Raw genomic sequence first — 16,527 nt, 5'->3', positions numbered from 1 at the left:
AGCTGGAGGGTATATACTTCTGGATATCAAGACTTATTGAGCTATATTAATTAAGACAGTGTGGTATGAGTATGAGAATAGACAACTTGAACAATGAAAGGGGCTAGAAAGCAGAGAGAGACCCACATATAAATGATCCTATCCCACATTTAAATGGTGACATTTCAAAGCAATGGATAAAACGAGATTTTTCAATAAGTAGTGCTGGGTTAACTGGATATACATTCAGAAAACAAAATAAATATGGATCCTCTCTTTATGCCATAGATAAAAACCTCAGGTGGATTTTTTTTTTTTTTACTTAAAGATAAAATGCAAAACAAGAGGGCTTCCAAAAAATTTGGGAGAACAGCTTCATGACCTTAGGGTAGGCAAAAATTTCTTAAGCAGGCACAGAAAAAAAAAAAAAAAAGCATAAAGGAAGAGTTTGACAAATTGGATTACATTAAAAGTAAGATCTCCTATTCATTGAAAGAGAATTAAATGTCAAGAGCCACAGAGTAGGAAAAGATATTTTAAATACACATAACTGGTAAAAATATTTGTTTTAAAAAAGAAAACTCCTACAGTAAATCAATAAGAAAAAGATAGGCAATCCAATTGATTATTGGGCAATGAAATTAAATAGGGACCACAAAAGATTAATTAAAAATGACCAAAACAAAACACATTAAAAAGGCACAACATCATTAGTTACTAGGGAAAATTGAAACCACCATGAGACACCACTACACACCCACCATAATGGCTAAAATGCAAAAGTTTGACAATCCCAAGTGTTGACAAGTATGTAGAAAAATTGAAACACTCATAAACTGATGACAGGAGTATAAATTGATACACCACTTAGGAAACTCTTTGTAAGGACTTACTAAAATTGAATATATGTACTCCAATGTTCCATCAATCCAGTCTTAGGTGTATACAAAACAAAAATGCATTTATATGTGCACTAAAATCACATATAAAAAAGTTTATAGCAACATTATTCATAGTAGCCCTAAACTGAAAACATCCCAAATGTCTATCAACAGTAGATGAATAAACAGTTTGTGAAATATTATAGAGTGGATTGCTATAGAGCAGTGGTCGGCAAACTCATTGGTCAACAGAGCCAAATATCAACAGTACAATGATTGAAATTTCTTTTGAGAGCCAAATTTTTTAAACTTAAACTTCTAATGCCACTTCTTCAAAATAGACTCGCCCAGGCCGTGGTATTTTGTGGAAGAGCCACACTCAAGGGGCCAAAGAGCCACATGTGGCTTGCGAGACGTGGTTTGCCAACCACTGCTATCCTCTCTAATAAAATGGTAATATGCAAATTAACCATCACTCCGCTACATAAGCCACGCCCACCAGCCAAGCCATGCCCACCAGCCAATCAGGGCAAGTATGCAAATTAACCCCAATCCAAGATGGCTACAGCCACAGAGAGCAAGGTTTCCCAGGTAACAGAGGAAGCCAAACTTTCCAATAGCCGTTGCAGGCCTAAGCCTCCACTCAAGCTACAAAGTTTCAATAGTAGAAGGTAAACAAATTCAAACAAATGGCGGCAGAATGGAGCTTGAGAGAGCAGGCCAGGGTTGCCGGCGGCAACAGGGGAAGCAAAGCTTTCCGCACACCCTGGCCGGGCTCACCCGCTTAAGGCTACAAAGTTTCAATTGTAGAAGGTGAATTAACTGCCACAGAAATGGCTGCCGGAGCCCCAGGCTTGGCTCTGCTCCAGGCTACAAAGTTTCAATTGTAGAAGGAAAATAAATTCCAGATACCAGGGCCTCCCCTTGGGTTGCCAGGGGGTGTGGCCGGCCTGCAAACCACCACAGGCCCCTCGCTCAGGCTGCCCCACACCCCAAGGGAACCCCCACCCTTATCTGTGACACCCTTCAGGGCAAACCAGCTGGCCCCCACCCCTGTACCAGGCCTCTATCCTATCTAATAAAAGAGTAATATGCAGATTGATCATCACTGCAACACACAATATAGCTGCCCCCATGTGGTCAAAGATCCTGCCCCATGTGGACACAAGATGGCCACCACAAGATGGCCAGCAGGAGAGGGCAGTTGGGAGGCACCCGGCCTGCAAGGGAGGGCAGTTGTGAGGGACCAGGCTTGCAAGGGAGGGCAGTTGGAGGTGATCAACCCTGCAGGAGGGCAGTTAGGGGTGACCAGGCTGGCAGAGGAGGAATTTGGGGGCAAACAGGCTGGCAGGGGAGCAGTTAAGCATCAACCAGGCTGTCAGCAGAGTTGTTAGGGGGTGATCAGGCTGGCAGGCAGAAGTGGTTAGGGGCAATCAGGAAGGCAGGCAGGCAAGCAGTTGGGAGCCAGCAGTCCTGGATTGTGAGAGGGATGTCCGACTGCCCGTTTAGGCCCGATCCCACCAGGATCGGGCCTAAACGGGCAGTCGGACATCCCTCCAGGAGTCCCAGATTGGAGAGGGTACAGGCTGGGCTGAGGGACAACCCCCCGCCGTGCACGAATTTCGTGCACCGGGCTTCTAGTAGAGTAATAAAATGGATAAACTACTGCTACACATCACAAGAAATTCATTGTTTGATGAATTTTTCAATCAATGTTGTGCATAAGAACCCACAAAAAGAGTGTATATGTGGGTCTGTGTGTGTGTGTGTGTGTGTATTTCCATATATATGTCATATATTTCAAAAATGAAAACACATGGTGACAGAAATCAGGTTAGTGGTGACCACTCGGGGAAAGAGAAGACGCATGAGGTGTTTTCTGAGGGAAAGGTAATATTCTATCTCTTGGAAGAGATAACATGGTTGACAATTCATTAAGCAATGACTTGTATTCTTCCTTGAAAATATGTTATACAAACAGAATTCTATGTTTAAAAGAAGAATAGTGCAAATATTCTGACAAAAGAATATAGCATCTCTGGTTTGCAAGGTGGGACTCGAGCCATCTCAGAAAGAGCAATGCAAAAAATATATATAATTGCAGGCATATGGTCGCAGGAATGGTGGAGGACCCAGAGGTTGTGTCTGTCGCCACTATACACACACACCCTGATGTTTGTGCCGTAGGCATAGACCAGAAGTAATAATCATTGAATGTGAGAGCTGGTATAGAAGTGAAACGAGATTAGAAACACACCATTGAAGGAATGCCTCACATTATCTGAAAACTACATTTTGGATAGTGAAAGTCTTCCAACTCTTTAAAAGATTTCAGAACTCTTAAAGAGTGGTTGAAATACTCTGCATTCATTCTTCAAAACTTTCCACTGCCCAGCAAACAAAACCTAAAGTCCTTCGGCCAGTTTAGAAGATGGATGCAGTTACTGTTTCTGATTGCCCAATATATTCTTTTGCTATCAAATTTGCTTCCTCTGATAGGGAAAGGTGGGCCTGTGAACTATCCTGGCCAGAATATGCTGTATCATTAGACACATTGATTGCATTGACGTAGACACATGACTCTAATTGCGACTAATCAGGGTCCTTCGCTGAGACTGAGATAAGGACACTGTATATAAGTAAAAACATCCCTTCCCTGTGTTGAAAGGATATAACAGTAGACATATGAATAACCATATACGTTTTCTCTAGAGTTACAGAAGGAGGAAGTCAAGATGATAAGGTATCAAGTAAGACTGCTGAGATAGCATTTATGTCCCTGGATCCAGCCATGCCTGAATTCCCAGGTAGATGAGTCAGATAAATTCCTTTTTGCTTGAGTTGGTTTGAATTTCACTTTAGTTGTTTTGTTTTGTTTTTGTCCGCATCCTTGAGAGCCCCGAATCACCATCATCACCATCATAATGATCATCACCACCAATCATCATCATCATCTATGTGACATTTAAGTCCCTCAATAGACTGGTCCTAATTTGCATTTCTAGTTTTATCAATCACTGTTCATCTTTATATAACTAACAACATGACCCATCTCAACCACAGGAAACTTTCTCCCACCAAGAATTCCCCAATAACCAAAATTCAACTTAAACCAATCTATTTCCAAATACACTTTTATTTTTGTTCTTGTTGTTGGAAATCCTCACCCAAGGATATTTTTCCATTGATATTTAGAGAGAGTGGAAGGGAGAGGGAAAGACAGAGAGAGGGAAACATCAATGTGAGAGACACATCGATTGGTTGCCTCCTGCACATTCCCCAACCAGGGCCTGGGATGGAGCCTGCACAGAGGTACATTCCCTTGACCGGAATCGAACCTGGAACCCTTAAGTCTGTAGGCGGATGCCCTATCCACTGAGCCAAACCAGCCAGGGCTCCAAGTATACTTTTGAGAGCCAGCTAGTTGCTCCTGTTAAGGACAATTAGAAAATATAAGAAACTGGGCATTAAACAGATTTTTTTTAAGCTGGGGAGGGGGCTGTAAGGCAGATAACAGGCAAGGAAAGTGGTTTTTGCAGAGACGCGTTTGAAAGCTAAAGGAAGCCAAAGAAACGAAAACCTGGAATTGATAGCATACTTTGGCAAGAAGCTAAATACCCTATGCATTGGGGTGAGATATCTGAGAACTTCCGAATCAGTCATGCCGAGCAAGTGACATAAAGTTTATCCCAAATTTGTCCACTTTGCCCTTGAGCCACAGGAAGATCCAGGCGTCAGTGGTCACCCTCTCAGTCTGAAAGCCTAAAAGGCATTGACCATTTGGACGGAGAGCTTGACACAGTGGGGGAAATGCCTACTTGCATAGGAATTGTGCATTGACTGCAATAGAGCAAAACCACTTGTACGTATTTCACTGCAGGGGTGTGATCTCCGGAAAAACAGTAAGAAGTAACTAGAAATGCATTGTGGCACACCCTCTGTTACCAACAGAAGGTGAGGTAAATGTCACTCATAACCAACTTTGTTTTCTCAGTTGTCTTTTGGTGAACATAAATATTTATTAAACAGTTTTGCTTGCAACACTATCCCTCTTTCACCTGACCCTGTTTCCCCATTAGTTTAAAGTTCATCAACAGATTTCTCCGGCCTGAAAGGTTTCTAAAGACCTGGCTCTCAGTAGGGGGTATTAAAAATTCTTTGTACCTCTGTCCTTTTACCTACACTGAAACGACTCAAGCACACTCTTGCTACCTAACCCATTGGCCCTCCAGTGTCCAACTCACCCACTCAACCCCTCCCTCATTCCACCTATATGTGTCTGTCTTACCACATTCTGTTTCTCCATCTCTTCTCCCCTTCAACCCCCGCCCCCCCCCCCCCCCCCACACACACACACACACAGAATTTTCAACTTCTTGAAAACAGCCATTATCTCATCATCATCATCCAGAAAAGTTGTTCGGTAGTAGGACTTACCACCAATGTGGACAAGCAGGGAGAGGAGCGGGGAAGACCTTACACCAACTGGGTGACTAGAGTAAGAACTCCCCCCGCCCCCTTCCCCTGACTAAATCAGAGATTTCCAGGAACACTCTCTTTCAGTAATGCCCTCAAAGCAATCACAGTTTCTCAGCCCTCAGTAGTGTTAAGTCATTTCCTCTAATGTCACATACCCCTGCCTAAGGGTAGAAGCTAGCAGCCAAGTGCCTATTACCTGCCACTCTCAAAGTTAAAGTACCTTCCCCTCAAAAAAATATATATATAATAGAATCAATACATTTATCCTTTCAGAATGCATACTTTCTATTTTGACCAGCTGCTGAATCAGTCTTTGTTTTAGGATGTTTATGGTCAGCAAAATAATATAATGGCATCTTCCTGCTTGGTTTGGAATCTGAACACAGTAGCACTTCTATAGCAGCTTAAGAGAAGAATACACTGGGCATTTTTTTAAAGTTGTTGTCTTTCTTCTAGAGAGGTCACAAACAGAAAGAAACACAGCTCAAACAAGTGTTTGGTTTGGGCAATGTAGATCTACACAACACTTTCTAATTGGAATTAGTTGCTAATGATTAAAAATGTGCGGCAACAACGGGGCTTTCTGGGCAGCTCGGTCTCTTTGCTTTAACACAGCTCTCACCCACCCCTAAAGCTTCCCAGCCCTGGAATCCAGTCCAGATGCCATTCATCATGCACATGGTGGCTGTTGGGCTTTTAAGGGGGAAAGAGTGTCTCTATCAAAAATGGGACAGAGGGTCCCATGTTTCAAGAAAAATTAGTTCTTACTCTGAAAGCAAACAGTAATTGGTTTAACAACCAATTATCATCAATACCTCTCACCTGAAAAGCTTGCCGTGATTCCTCTCTTCAACTATGAAATTTCTATTTCCCAAAGCCTGTCTCTTCCGGATCTGATTACAGTATATAATGTTCTCTCTCTGAATTGAACTGTATTTACTATCTTTGTCATCTATTTGCTATCTAGCCTGCCTTATAAAATTCCACACATTCTTTTCACTTAATATCCCTCACCGTTAATTTTCTGATTATTTCTAGCATCTTCAAGACAACTGCAATGAAGATCTCAAGGGTAGGGTTTCTGTCTATTCACCACCTTGTGATATATCAGAGAGACTCAGGACTTTGGGGTCAGATAAGAGCTGAGTTTAAATCTTGGTGTCTCTACTCAATAACTATCTAACCTCAGGTGGGTGACTGAACACCTGTTTCAAGTTTGGTTTCTTCATCTGTAAAATGGGAGCAATACCACCTAATTCCTCTTAAAAGGCTTTGATTTGCAAAAAAAAAACTTTTATAAATGCTGACTGTTATTTCATTAGCTCAGTCCACTGCAATATGATAGATCCATAGCTTTGTAGACTGGGCAACTTTTTATTTAGAAAACCAATTTTTTCTCAAGTATTTACTACATGTACAGCTTTGTGCTATGGCAGGATAGAATTATGGTTATAAGAAAACCAGACCACAGTCAAGTGGGAAAGACAAACATTAATGTACTAGTAGCCCTGCGCATGAATCCGGCGCCAGTAGCTAGCCAGTAGCTCGCTGCCCGCTGCCCCGCTCTCCTGTAGCTCCCTCCACCCCGCCCCCCTCATAGCTTGCTGCCCTGCCCGCTCCTGTAGCTCACTGCCCAACCCTCCTGCTGATCCGAGATCCTGTCGTTATGCGGTCGGTCGTTAAGCTTCATGGCGTAATGACTATTTGCATATTACATCTTTATTATATAGGATAATTACAAAAGAGGATTTGAGGTAGATCTAGCTAGGCAAAATCAAGCAAAAAATAAGAATGGAGATTATAACTATCTGCACTTGCATTCACACTATACCTGTCCATGCACCCACACTCAGACCAGTCCATGCATCCATACGCGTACCTGTCTATGTACCTGCACCCAGTTGGTCCATGCATACACCTACACCTGAAGCAGTCCACGCCTCTGCACCAATACATCCTTTCTCCCATTTTTGCCCTCCCATAGCTGTCACTCTGAAAGTCAGTAACTCAGCCAACATTTACCATCTCCTACCATGTGCCAAGAACTGTAAGAGATACTAAGGGTACAGACAAAACATAACGCATGGCCTTGTTCGGGGTGTGGGTCACCGTCTGGCACAAGAGATATCCATGTAGCAGCAGTCCGCACACTCCCCTTCCCTTCCTGCCGCGACTAATGGCCTTAGGCTCCAGGAAACACATACATCTTCGGCTCCCACAAAGGAAGATCTTTGCCACGCCACCCTCTGCACAAGTGTCTGGGCTACTTGCTTTCTACAAGCCTCCTCTAATCCAACGTTACAACTGTGGAGCAGGGTTCTCCCAGGGACTGAGGAGTCCCTCAGATGCTAGGCTCAGGAACAGACAAAAACAAAAATAAGAGGGAAACCATTACCCTGAAATACTTATTTCCCAACAGACTCTTATCGGAGGAGGTCATGGAGAGGATGTGACCGCCAGTTAACCCAAGATCTGGATCCTGGCAATGGGAAGCTCCTCGGCCCCTCCCTGTCCTTGGAATGACCCTTCTGCCCACAAAGTGAGAACCATTTTCAAGATGAGACTATAAGATGCTGCTGAGACCATCTGGTCTGAATATGTGAGCGAACCCTGGTAAGGCCTCATAGAAACTTTTAAGATTCTAGTGGGTGGGTGTGGAAATCTATTCTTGTGGTTGCCCAACCCTCCTATGTAAATTCCCTTGATTATTAAGTCTGCCACCTACCAACCTGGCGTGGTCTGTGTTTTTTTCTTTGCCCTCCATGTATAGAAGCTGGTTTCAGATTTTACCCAGGGAATTCCTGAGGTTTCAAATCAACTACTGATTCTCAATATTATTAGAAAATAGTGTGGTATGACAGGGTCCATATCCTCGAGTTACTATGCCCCCTCTGCCCAGGACACTATACAGGATCCTATTTACTCCTCACAGCCATACACACTCAAGGGATAGGGTTTTTTAATCCCCATTTTACAGATGAGGAAATTGAGGTTCAAAAACACAATTAACAGGGTTGTGCCTGTTGTGCTACTGAAGAGCCAATGATCACAGTTCTCTGTCAGAGCCTGGGGCTGGCCAGGTCTCAGTGCAATACACATGCCTCAGGTACTTCCAAGGTTTGTCACCACTAGTTCATCCCATGTAGGATACTCATCTCAGAAGCCTTTGTTTAATGTGCACTTCCTCCTGGGCGAGAAAATAGCCAGGGTAAGTCAGACACTGGTGGGACCTCTACCCTGCAGAAACTAAAGATGGCTTTTCCTTTGATGGCTTTACCTAAGAATTTAGCAAAGCCAAGACAGCTCGTCTCCACCACAACTCATTTGAGTAGCCTCAGTTACATGAGCAGCTACTTTGCTCATATTCAAATATTTACACATCGTTTTAAAGTTGCCATACATAAAAAGGGCTGTAGCCTGTTTCCAACATGTAAGCAGAAAGGAAGGATTTGTTTTCCAGACACAAAGTAGCCACACAAGGGTGACCAAAAGGGGGGCATTTCAGCCCGCTAGACTCTCCTAGTCATCAAATGCACCCCCTCAATGCCCTCTCTTAGTTTCCTCAGTCTCCTATCTCATACAATGTTGGTGGGCTCTAGTGAGCATTGCTCTGCCTTTTGAGTGTGTGTGAGTATGTGTGAGTGTGTGTGAGTGTGTGAGTGTGTGTTTGAGTGTGTGTTGGGGTGGTACCTAGACTGCTGCTTTCTTTAGCTGCTGCTTTGGTAGTTAGGGTAATTAATAGTGAATTTCCTCCCTCCCCCTGTACTGGAATGTAGATGTGGCAGAAAATGAATTGCCTCTGGGAGGCAACAGTAAAGCATTTGATAAGCTTCATGGTTTGTAACATCTCAAGCAGGTACTCTGAGTTGTTATTTAATGTAACTCATTAGGTTTAATGTGCATTTTAACTGCCTACTTGTGGGCATTTTTGCTTTTCTTGTAGTTTGAAGAACTTCGTTTCATGACTGATTATTACTCTCATTACAGCCTTAATAGTTTCATATTCTGGATGATGATCTTTTTTTCTCTTGACTACTTCAGAAAGCTTTTCCCCCACGGAGAAACTGATATTGATTCAACCAATGCTTACTGAGCCCCTACTGGCAGTTATATTGCTGGCATGGAACAGGTGGATGCAAAGAAAAGTAAAACAGCGCTTCTGCCCCCAAGAGCTTACTACCTAGTTCTCCTTGTGGTCCCCAGACCAGCAGGGTCAACATCATCTGGGGACTCTCCAGACCAACTGAGTCAGAAACCCTGGGGATGACCCCCACCCATCTGTGTTTAAAAAAGCCCACTTCAAACAAAGATGATCCTCATCAAATGTGAAAACAACAAATGTATTGTTAGCTTCTTGAGCTAAATCTGAAAGTGTCATTTGTCCTTGGAGGAAACAGGTCCAGAGGCCAAAGGTCACATGAGGAGTTGGTGGAGAGATTGAAACCAGAACTAGCCTCCCACCTGACATGGCCAATGTTCTATTTCTTTTCTGATGCTTTAATCCCTAAGTCTTACAGGGAGCCCCAAGTATGACTGACCCAAAGTGCAAATCTTGCTTTTCAAAGAAAACACATAAGCAGAGAAACTGCTGTGTTTAAAAATAAGGACCACTAACAGAAATTAAAGCCCAATCTATCAAAACCATCCAGAAAACTAGCAATAATTTTCCAAACCTTTAACACAGATCTAAGTTTCATTTACAAGATCTGAAATTTGGAGGGGGGGGGGCAGACAGGAATAAAAAAAAAGTCCAATGAATAATGTGATCAGAATAAAGTCTGGAAAAATATATAATATGCAATGGTTCGCCTTCTGTGGGAGAACTACAGATGTCCTTTCTTTCTTTGTAGTTTCCCGACTTTTCCCCAATGGTTAGATATTACTTTTGTCATAATAATAAAATAAAATAAAAATTGTTTCTTGAAATGTTACATGCATGTCACTCAACATGAAGGTTTATTTTGTAATCCTATTTCTCTCCATACAGCAGGACAGTGTGTGTGTAGTAATTATTTATATCGTGCCATATGTCACAATGAAGATGGAATTTGGTAAATATATTCCTTCCAGCTGGCACTGAAAATGAAGAGGTTAAATGCTTTCCCGGGTTCAAAGCATTCCGAATTAAGATGAGCTAACTGTGAGGCTAAAGGAAAATTAATCCCAGCACTGACATCTCGGAGAGCATCTCTTTTGAAAAATGTTGATACGACACAGAGCTCCTTACTCATATCTCCCTGATGTTTAACCCCTGGCACAAAACAGAATGTTCAGCAATTCCTGGCAAACTCGAAAGAGTTGGAAAGATAAAATGCCTGGGAGAACGTCAGAGAAATAAGAAACAGAATGATCCTATTTTCACATAAAATTCTGTCCCTGTGGTCAATCAGACATCCAAAATTACTGGCAAATTATATTGTCCTAAATGTCCTTTTAGAGACTTATTGATCCTAGCACAGTGCATACAAATGTTGGATTATGATGCTCTACACCTGAAACCAATATAAAATTGGGTGTAAATTGTGCTTCAATTAAACATTGGTTTTCTTTCACAAGAAATGTTTGCTCATTAAAAAAAAATCTATGTTGGCTATCTTCTTCCACAAAATTGTTCACAAATAAATAAATGTCTCATTTAAAGAGACATTTCTGCCATTAAAGCAGAAATGTTGTAATGTTTCACTTGATAAGAAAAAAATTGTTGCTTGAAGAAAAACTAGCATTGTTTTACTGAAGCTCTCAGCAATATATCAGTGAATGTTAATTTAACTTTTTTAAAAGAGACAGGGAAGTAAAGTTAAGAACCAACGTAATGAGTATGAAAAAGGAAACACCAGTGGCTACCTATGTCATCAAAATACCTTACGGTAGTGGACATTTCTAGAATTTACAGACACTTTCAGGAAAGGACAAGTTATTGGGATGAGGAATATATATATATATATATCCCCAATGTTTATAGTACATAAAATCATATTTACACAACAATTTAGCTTGACAATAATATCAGAGAACTCAGAAAGAATCTATCATCTTGGTTTTCTCAGTTCAGCATGAAGCTTTTGCTTATAAAGGTGTATCTCCAAAGAGTATCTCTCAAATTCCCCTCAGTCCTCAACTCACTTTGTTTCACAGGTTAGTCCCGTCCATTGCAAAATTAACCAATTAATAAGAAGAATACATAGCATAAAGAACATACAAAAAGCCACAGAAAGTTTCTCACCAACTCCCCAGTGCTCCGTCCATATAATTACCCATCTGCCTATGAACATGGATCTGTAAAAGCCTTAACATATTAAGGTAAACTTTAACAGTTTCCTTTCTGTCTACCACTTTGGACAACACACACACACACACACACACACACACACACACACACACTTGTAGCTCAGTCTCTAACTCCATTTGGACACGTACAAGCCCAGTTCTTATTCTTCCACCTGCCATCCCCCTCTGGTGAGACAAGGGTCCAAGGTTAGGCTTTACCTAATACTGCTTATTTTGGCAGTTTTACTCTGGGGCTGCTAAAAGATATTGAAGAAACACCCTGCAGATCTAGTTCCTAAGTCCTGATAAACACGCAGGGAACGATTCCAAGCCAACAATAAGATCCAAAATATCTTCAGTTTGTAGCATGGAAATGCCACTCCTCTCAACAAGAGAGAAAGAAGTAATATTCCTCCCTACTCCGCCACATTTAAAAAAAAAAATACAGCAGCTTTCCTTCTGAACAAAATTAAATTTTCTGGGTCACTTTCCCTGTCTCTCTGGGCCACTTGCTACGCAGCCCGACAGTGACTGTCAATACGGTCTCTTCAGGCAACCAGCTTAGTTGTCATCCGCTCAAGAGAGAACCCCTGGGCTCCCTTTCTGCTGCGGTTCCCCAAACCAGACCCCGACACCCAGCCCTACCACTCGCTTGCTTTTCCTCCAAACCACAAACAGGCAAGCTGATTCAGAGGAAAAGTTCCGGACGGTCTGCTTTGGAAGTAAAGCTGCCCTAACTGCCACCACCCAGTCATCGGGAGCCGGGAAGTCCCTGCAGGCACCTACCGTCTGCACACGGGTCCCAGTGGGTGAGCGCTTCACACCCCAGCCCGGGGAACATGCTTTCCATGCAGACCTGCACCCATCCCACACAAGTCCGCACGCCAGCTTGCCTTACCACTTACGTAAGCCCGTGCCTCTACAGTCCCAAACTGCACACACACACACACACACACACACACACCGACACTTGTCACGCATCTGAAACGGACCGGCATCCACACCCAGGCGATGAAATGACATCAAGCCACAGGGATTGGCGGGTGGGAGTGGGGGCACGCCGTTTTAAAACACCTTTCCCCCCACTTGTTTCTACCCCATTTTTTTTTGGTCACAACTACAATTACCTTAGCAACCAAAGAATTGCCTTGACTCCCCCTCCGGCTTCCGAATTTGTCCTAAAGCCAAGCTGGCGCCAGGTCCATGGTAAAGCTAGAGAAGCCCAAGAAACGGGGATCCGCAGCCTCTTGGGGGCGGAGGGGACGTCTGGGTCAGTCTCCGCGCTGCTCTCCAGCGTCTCGCCTCGTCTGGGCGAGTTTCCGGGGCGGCGAGCGCGGGGACTCAGCGGGCGGAGAGGGGAGCCCGGGGCCGGCGAGGAGGCGCGGCGGGGCGCATGGTGCCAGGGCGCGGGACGCCCGGCTGTCTCCAGCGCGCTCGCCCGCCCGCCTCTCCCGCCCCAGGCCCGCGGGTCCGCGGAGGTCGGTCTGCGCCCTCACCACCCGCGCGCTCCCGGCGCCGTGGGAAGCCGGCGCCCGGGCGGAGCTCTGGCCGCCGAGCAGGGCCGAGCGCAGGAGCTGCCCCAACTCGCGGAGCCGCTCAGCTCGGCCGCTCGGAGCCGCTGCAGCGGCGCCCGCTGTCGGGTGTGAAGCGGAGCTGCAGGCCGCGCCGCGCGCACCTGGACGCCGGCACCTGCGCCCGGACCCCAGCGGCTCGAGGTGGGCGGGGCGGGGCGGCGGCCGGGGCGGGGCCGAGGCACCTGAGCGCGTCCCTGAGGCCACGCCCCCTCCGGCTCACCTGCTCCCAGCGCCGCGGGAGGTGCTCGGGACCAATTGTCCGAGGAAGAGACAAACCTAGAAATTCCTGGCGCTTCGGCTGCCGCCGGGAAAATTGGCAGATTGCAGAGCGATGCAGAGCTGTGCGCGTCTGGGAACTCCAGTGGCGTCAGGTTCGCCTTAGGGAGTCCTGGTCCGGAGTGGTTCACTCGAGAGCCTCGGAGCCTCTGGCTGACGTGGGTAGCTGGCGCCCTCTAAATTAAAACGGGCCTCCGCCATCCGCGGGGATGCTGTTACCAACCTCGTCATTTTTATTGATTCAACATTCACACCACAGGCTGTATTTGGAGTCTTTTGTGATTATTCTTATCTGAAACACCACGAAAGAACTTTTGAGGACATTTAGCAGCTCTGCAGATATTCTTGGGGAAAGAAGAAAAAATGTTGAAGACAGAAAATTAGAAAGGGTGACTCGAATTGATGACATTCTTTAATGTGGGAATTCTGAAATGTGACGTTTAGTTAAAGATCCAGGGAATTGCATGTGGTGCTAACTGGTAACCAGAGGATTGGTGTTCGATATCAATATCAACAATAAATTAAAGATTTATTCTTGAATTGTATTGGTTGGGGGGGGGGGCACTTGAAATAAAATACCTAAAGGCTTCTAAGGATGGGTGACTTGGACTGTCTTCATCCATGAGGATCCAGAGGTTGAAATTTAAGGTCTCCTTTCCTACATACATCTCCCACCATTCTATATTGATTAAGGGATGTATTAGTTCTTTCATCCAATGGACAATAATTAATGCCTGCCCTGTTCCACCCTCTGCTAAGCACTAGAAATGAAGAGTAGAACTTAAATGTTACACACACACACAAATAAGGTAATTGTGAAGGATGAAGTGTTGACTAACCTTATTGTAGTCATCATTTTTGCAATATCTATCAAATCATCACATAGTATACCTTAAACTTCATGCTATATGTTAAAAATATCTTAATAAAGCTGGGGAAAACATGAAATCAGATATATATGTTTCTTATATTGCTATATTTTATGTATTATATTGGTTTTCTAATATATGTTACATAGTTTCTTATATACATATGGAAAATATTTGATTTCATACAAAATATTTGATTACACATATTATACACACATATGTACATATATTTCTGACATATGTGATTTTATAAATATAATTTTTGTGTATATATATATATAAAATGAGAAACATAACTTCATAAAGATAGGCCACACGTTTTGCTGACATGGCCAACAAATTGGTTTACATAATGGGAAACTGAGCATACAGGTAAATATGTCAAAGCTATTGGGAGGAAGGTTCCACATAGTTGGAAAAGGGAATTACAGGTATAGGAAGGGGAAAGAGTAGAATGAACCCAGTGGTGTAGCTTGAAATTATAAATGATGGTGTGAAATTATTTCTAATTTAGACAAATAGAAAAGTATATGTAAATATGTATGTGTGTGTATATATATATATACTAGAGGCCCAGTGCATGATTGAATCTAAATATGTATGTGTGTGTGTATATATATATACTAGAGGCCCAGTGCATGATTGAATCATGCACGTGTAGGGTTCCCCTACACGCTTTCGCTTTTCGCGGTGGACCTGGGTGCCTGTCCGCTGGTGCACCAGGCCTTTCAGAAGCGGAGGCTTCTGAAAGGCCTGGTGCCAGAGCAGACAGGCACCCAGCTCCCACGCTTTTGATGGTCCGTGGCCGCTGAGGGGGGCTGCCGCAGACACCTGGCTACCCTGCCATTGAGAGGCGCAGGGGGCAGGACTCCCGCCCCCTGAGCCTCTCAACGGCCGCTGAGGGGGGCTGCCTCGGACACCTGGCTACCCTGCCGTTGAGAGGCGCAGCTGGGTGTCTGCGGCAGGCCCCCTCAGCGGCTGCGGATCTGGCCGTTGAGAGGCGCCGGGGGCGGGAGTCCCGCCCCCGGCGCCTCTCAACAGCAGCGTAGCCCCCCTCAGTGGCAGCGGATCCGTGCCTCTCAATGGCCGGATAGGCCACCCTGAGTCCCGCCCCCAGCCTCCCGCCACCCAATCGTGGGCGTAGCGGAGTGATGGTAATTTACATGTTACTCTATTATTAGATAGGATGTGTGTGTGTGTGTGTGTGTGTGTGTGTGTGTGTGTGTGTGTATACATATATATAGCTACACTAATAAAAGAGAAACATGCAAATCGACCATACCTCTGCTCTGCCCACAAGCTATGCCCACCAGCCAATCAGGAGCAAGTATGCAAATTAACCCAACCAAGATGGATGTGGCCACAGAGTGAGCTGGAGGCTTGGGTTTCCCCAGCAATGGAGGAAGCCAAGCTTCCCGCAGCCCTGGCCTGCCTTGGCCTCCGCTCAAGGCTACAAAGTTTCAATTATAGAAGATAAATAAATCCCAGATAAATCCCAGATACCAGGGCCTCTGCTTGGGTTTCCGGGGGGCGTGGCCGGCCTGCAAACCACCACAGGCCCCTCGCCCAGGCCACTCCATGCCCCAAGGGAACCCCCACCCTGATCAGGGACACCCTTCAGAGCAAACCAGCTGGCCCCCACCCATGCACCAGGCCTCTATCCTATCTAATAAAAGAGTAATATGCAAATTGACCATCACTCCAACACAAGATGGCTGCCCCCATGTGAACACAAGATGGCCGCCACAAGATGGCCAGCAGGGGAGGGCAGTTGGGAGGGACCAGGCCTGCGAGGGAGGGCAGTTGGGGGTGATCAAGCCTGCAGGGGAGGCCAGTTAGGGGTGACCAGGCCGGCAGAGGATGGAAGTTGGGGGCCACCAGGCCTGCAGGGAAGGGCAGTTGGGGGGGACCCAGGCCTGCAGGGAAGAGCAGTTAGGGGTGACCAGACCTGCAGGGGAGGGCAGTTAGGGGCAATCAGGCTGGCAGGGGAGCAGTTAGGCATCAATCAGGCTGGCAGGGGAGTGGTTAGGGGGTGATCAGGCTGCCAAGCAGAAGCAGTTAGAGGCAATCAGGAAGGCGGGCAGGCGAGCAGTTGGGAGCCAGCAGTCTCCTGGTATCGGGCCTAAACGGGCAGTCGGACATCCCTTGAGGGGTCCCAGATTGGAGAGGGTGCAGGCTGGGCTGAGGGACACACACCCCCGT

The 16,527-nt window shown here is 45.2% G+C and overlaps 1 protein-coding gene across 10 annotated transcripts in view; it reads right to left on the bottom strand.

Annotated features, from left to right (window-relative positions):
- Positions 1-13,298, bottom strand: part of RGS6 (regulator of G protein signaling 6) — a 476,765-nt gene extending 463,467 nt beyond the window's left edge. For all 10 annotated transcript variants that reach the window (XM_079768733.1, XM_079768734.1, XM_079768737.1 and 7 more), the window contains exon 1: positions 12,734-13,298. The gene's annotated coding sequence lies outside the window, so the exon portion shown is untranslated. The remainder of the gene's footprint in view (positions 1-12,733) is intronic.
- Positions 13,299-16,527: the final 3,229 nt, after the last annotated feature.

Source organism: Cnephaeus nilssonii (assembly GCF_951640355.1).
Source record: "Cnephaeus nilssonii genome assembly, chromosome: 4".
NCBI lineage: Eukaryota > Metazoa > Chordata > Mammalia > Chiroptera > Vespertilionidae > Cnephaeus > Cnephaeus nilssonii.
Note: the sequence above shows the minus strand (reverse complement) of the source record. Positions and strands in the feature narration are given on the sequence as shown.